This window comes from Columba livia, chromosome 2, assembly GCF_036013475.1.
Source record: "Columba livia isolate bColLiv1 breed racing homer chromosome 2, bColLiv1.pat.W.v2, whole genome shotgun sequence".
Taxonomy (NCBI): Eukaryota; Metazoa; Chordata; class Aves; order Columbiformes; family Columbidae; genus Columba; species Columba livia.
Window position 1 is genome coordinate 54,607,891 of NC_088603.1, and position 5,532 is coordinate 54,613,422.

A 5,532-nucleotide genomic window follows, 5' to 3' on the forward strand; every position below is an offset into this window, starting at 1 on the left:
AAATTGCACAGCTATATCAACAGGACAACACTGGGACAGCCCTGAAATGACAGATGAGCTTAACTCGGCACTGTCTAATGGGCTTCAACGGGAGTACTGGCAAAGAGAAGGACTACACCATACACAGCTGGCCTTTAACATTCCTCACAGAAGTTTCATGTCTGGAAGATGTCCCTGATTACAGCACCCTGTTTAATGTTGATAGAAACATTTCTGCCTGCCTACATGTGGGTGTTACACATAAGCATTCTCAGCCTGCTGGAGACAAGGACTGGAGTTAAAGATCAAGCCTAACAGTAGTACAGCGGAGTATTAAGTTGGCATTTTAGGGAGTAAAATGAAACAGGTACCAAGGTGTGACTGCATGGCTGATCCCTGCTACCCACCTACTAAGCACAGGTGCCAAGCTCCTGTGCAAAATCACATTTTCCATAATTAACAGAAACACTTGTTTGGTCATACAATGTATTTACATGTCACCTTTAAAATGAAATCTTGTGGGCCACTGCACCAGGCATTCCCACACACTTGCATCAAATGATGTAGTAAACTTACTGTTACAGAGAAAAATACATTAATGAATTGTTCTGGTAGGAATACAAAGTATACTGTAATTGCCTGAACTAAGGAGCCTATATCACAAAAAAAAGCATCAGCAATTCCACTAAAGTAACAATTGCAGAGTTACTATGCAACCAACTCTCTTTATATCTGTTTGTGCTACCTTCTTTGCATTCTTGGCTCCTCTCCATATTAGCATTATAAACTGATAGCTTATTTTGAATTCTCTATAGTAACTGTCTTTTTCATTACATCTCCCCCCTTTATGTTGTCTAACCTCTCCAACACACCTCTTTCTCCATTTTTCCCCTTGACACACAGCTTGGACACTTCAGTGTTGCCCAAAGGGTTCTGTAAATTTTGACAGTCAAAACTAATCCTAAACAAAACATTAGTAGTAAAGACTAAGCCACCCTCTAGACAAAGGCAATCAATTCTCACATTGGGTCATTCTAAGGCAGTGCTACTTAGCTTATACTACTTTTCTTTCCAGCTTGCTCTCACTCCTAAATACCGCACTGTTTTTTCTGTAGGAATTTCAGATTTTTCTGCTGCTGCGTAGAGCTCCTAAGACTCAGCAATATAAGCCTAACCTGCTGGCTGTGGGTTACACATCTACCAAAGAGATTTGACAAGCAGCTGTGCCCACTAACAAATCCTTGGTTGGTAGGTGCTTGCTCTGACTCACAGTAGTTAAGAAAACACAATGAGAAGCAAAACAGGATTTAATAACTCCCTGGTCTGCCTGTAAGGCACAATTGCTATATTTAAAGTGACGCTAAGTTTTTTACACACACAAAGACTAGAAATAATTTCAGACTCTGCAGACAGTAAGACTTACCAATAACATTTTACAACCACCCCAAGAGCCAATTTTAAGTACGACAACAGACTAATAACATAAAACCATTTCTTCCCTACTTAGTAATTTATAAAATGTAAAACATTTTGCAGAACATTCAGTGGAGGCAGAGAAATTATATCAACTGTTCTATCTCCTTAGTTCCTCACATCAATTCTTCATAAGGTAGGAAGGAGACTTAAAACAGTTGTCCCATAATTGCATGTGTGATGTGCGCAGAATCACAGAGTGTTAGGGATTGGAAGGGACCTCGAAAGATCATCTAGTCCAATGCCCCTGCTGGAGCAGGAACACCTAGATGAGGTGACACAGGAATGTGTCCAGGCAGGTTTTGAATGTCTCCAGAAAAGAAGACTCCACAACCTCCCTGGGCAGCCTGTTCAGTGTTCTGTTACCCTTACTGAGAAGAAGTTTCTTCTAAAATTTAAGTGGCACCTCTTGTGTTCCAGTTTGTACCCATTACCCCTTGTCCTATCGTTGGTTGTCACTGAGAAGAGCCTGGGTCCATCCTCACGACACTCAGTCTTCACATACTTTGTAAACATTAATGAGGTCACCCCTCAGTCTCCTCTTCTCCAAACTAAAGAGATGCAGCACCCTCAGCCTTTCCTCATAAGGGAGATGCTCCACTCCCTTCATCATCTTAGTTGCCCTGTGCTGGACTCTGGCAAATGCCTTACTGAAGTCAAGGTAGACCACGTCCACCACTCTGCCATCATCCATCCATCTTGTTATGTTCTCATAAAAGTCAATGATATGTTCACAAGAATGCTGTCACTAGCCTACCAAATTACCTGGTTCACTTAAAATAGATTTCAATTGAGATGCAAAATAATTTCAATAGCTTGGAGCCATTAGAAGTTTACTAGAAGCTGGCTGTAAGCACTCTCAAGAGGGTGGGAGTTCCCTGTACAAAGCATACCAGGGATATGATCAGCAACTCATTTTCAGGACTACCATATCCTATAGCACTTTCTGGGTTGGCAAAACAAACAAATCTAATCATAAAGTTCCAAGATTTTTCTCATAAAATTATTTCTTCATTTGTGAAACTGCAGGGAAAATAGTGTCGTTGGCAATTAGCCGAAAAGCAGTTGCCTAAACAACTTTTTACGTAACGAGACACTGTATCTCACTAGTTTTCGATACCAGAGACTGCCATACATCAGTTTCCAAGACAGCAACACCCTTTGCCTCAGCAATTATCTTCTTCCAAGTCAGATGTACTTGAAATTTAACAAGAGTAAAAGCTCATCTCAGATGCAAGATCCCTGTTTCATGGTAATCCCTTAGAAAAAGTAAATGCAAGGACATCAGTGCATGACTTGACTGAGGTTAAGAACACAACTGTTTTTATGGAAGTCAGTCTGAATACAGAAGACACATGGACCACTTCAGGGTCTCCAACACACTCATTTAACAGTCTCACGTTCTTCCTTGATTGCTTTCAGACAGCACTGCCTTATCCTCACAGCCACATCTCTCCCTGTCTCCCTCCCTAACTCCTTTTTCTCCCAAATAGCCTAGTATTTCTGTGGGTTATTTATGTAGAGTACATGCCCACAGGTGACACAGATAATAGTAAATGCACAGCTGGTGGACATTCTAGCTTTCTCTTTCATGGCTAAAGATCCTCTCTTCAAGGTCCTAAAAAAAAAAAAATCACATTATTTCAACATTATCAAAGTGCATGCAACTCAAAATACTGACTCCACCTTAAAATGGCTATATTTTTTCCCTTCTTCAAATTCAGAAGAACATGACAAAGTGAAGACTGAGATCAAGGAATTTCCAGTAGTAAAGGAGTATATTAGCTATTTAGTATCACAGCTTCTTTAACCCCTCAGTTGACCTCTCATGCAGTAGACTGAATGCTTTTTTAAAATCTTTTAGTACAACAGTATGTCACATTCTCCCATTTTTACAGAAAAGGAAAAAAGGGTAAACATCACTAGCACTGGCAATACCTATAACTCCTACCATTTGGAGGCTTCCACAAAAAATGTTTGACAAGCTGTCTCACAAGCACAGACTAAAGGGTTTGAAATTATGTCAGAGATCTACACATCACATAGTCGTTCTTCATTCTACTAAGAACGCTCACAGTTTCTTAAGATTTAAATGTTTAGGCACATGCTGTTAGATGAATAAACTGGCTGAAAATAAAAGGACTTTTAATTAAGGATCCAGGTACAATCACTCTTAGTTGTACTGACAGCTAATAGAATGTCAATATCTTCTCCCAGCCCATGCAGCTCTTCTCCAAGGAGCTGCTCACTTTTCAGTTTAGCTTTCACGGGAAAAGACAAAGAACAACTGACAGCTTTTTTGTGCAGACTGCTCCATAACCTGTCACCAGATACTAAAATGCCAGCAGTGGCACATCTTGCTTCCACTTGTGGAAGTGTATTGGTTTGCACTGCAGAATGCAAAGTCTCTTTCCAATGAGAACTGGAAATGCAAGCTTGAAACAAAACATTAGCGTCACTTTGAGTCTGAAAAAAAAAAAAATGGCATTCTTTCTGCCAGGATGGTCCAGTGATGTCAAAAAGCAGACACACGCATCATACATAAAATTGTCCCTCCAGGTGACTCTTGGGATACATACGACCCACTTAATATCTTCATTTTGAAAGAGACTCAATAAGGGGAAGGAGCTGAAGCTATTAGCTTCCATTTAAAAGAAAACCAAAAGTAAATACCAAATTATTTACCTAATCAAATATATGAGCGCTCAAAGGCTCTTTTACTTAATAGCCATACTTTGCACTTCTTTTCCTTTTGTTGCAGGCAAACACAAGCTATAGTTAGCAGCAACGCCTTTTAACGCGTACTACTACAAGAAAAGAACTGCACACGAAAGCGAGCTGCAATTAAACGTTAAAGAAACGCTGCTCTTCACTCGTCCTCGAACTGCAGCACACGCACACACAAGCACCCGCCGCTGACACGCCGCCACGGCAGGAGCCGGCGCCGCAGCTGCCGCTCCGTCCATCCCGGCCCGGGGACGAGAGCTCCGGCTCCTTCCCCCGCCGGCCCGAGGCGCGGCCCCTTTGTTCGGGGCGAAGGCGCTGCCGCGCTCCGCCCTCCGCAGGTGCGGGCGTTGGCCGCGGTCACGCTGCGCCCTCAGGACGCGGCCGCGGCGGGGACGCCGCACCTGCCTCACGCCGCCGCCGCTCCCGTGGCAACAGGAGGCGGCCAGACCCGGCCGCACCCACACCCCGGGGGCTCCGTCGCCCCGACATCCCCTCCCGGCTCCCCTCACCGCCCGGGCGGGCAGCGGCAGGCCTGGGGCGGGAGGCCCCCAAGGTGCACGCCCGTAACCTTCAGGGAGCAACGGGTGCCGGTCACCGGGCCCCCACGGGAGGCTCCGGGCCACGCCCGCGTCCGCGCCCGCCTCTCCCCACACCTCAAGGTGCGGCCGGCCGGCAGAAACCGCCGGCCAGGGCCGGCAGGGCAGCAGCCGCGCCCCAATACCGACCCCCGGGCGTGGGGGACAGTGGCGGGCACTGAGCCGCCGGGAGCCCCTGCCCGGTCGCTCCCCCTCCCCTGGGGAGGGAGGGCGGGCGGGCGGGCGGGCGGGGTCCCTATGCTCTCCTACTCCGCAGCCCCTGTGGCGAGTCGCCAGGCGGCTGCCCCCGACCCGCGGCGCGGCCCGTCCTCCCCGCGCTGCCCCCGGCTCACCTGCGGCGGCCGGGCGAGCTCCGCTGCCCGCCGGACGAGCGAGTGTGGAGGGCGGGGCGGGCGGGGAGACCCTGGTGCCGCCTGGCGCCGCCCCCGCTCGCAGAGCCGGCGGCGCGCGCGGCCCGCGGCGGAGGGCGGGGCCTGGAGGGAGGGGGTGGGGGGGGCTGCGTCGCGCCGGCGTCCGCCGCAGAGGCAGGAGCGTCACCGCGCGCAGCCCCGCCCCGCCCCTTACGCCGCGCGAGAGGAGTCAGGCGCCCGGCGCGCAGGCGCAGTGCTTGCGCGGCCGCGCGCGGCGGGGGCGGGCGGAGCGGAGCAGAGCAGGCGCGCGCGGCGGGGCACGGGCCAGTCTGTCGGTGCGCGCGGGCACGACCAGCTTCCGGCAGGAGGCGGGGCGGCCCGCGGGCAGCTGCTTCCGGCAGAGCGGG

General features: G+C 48.9%; 1 protein-coding gene across 1 annotated transcript in view; it reads right to left on the bottom strand.

Annotated features, from left to right (window-relative positions):
- Positions 1 to 5,262, bottom strand: part of RALA (RAS like proto-oncogene A) — a 29,864-nt gene extending 24,602 nt beyond the window's left edge. Inside the window, exon 1 of the mRNA XM_065052005.1 lies at positions 5,108 to 5,262. The gene's annotated coding sequence lies outside the window, so the exon portion shown is untranslated. The remainder of the gene's footprint in view (positions 1 to 5,107) is intronic.
- Between the last annotated feature and the right edge of the window lie 270 nt (positions 5,263 to 5,532).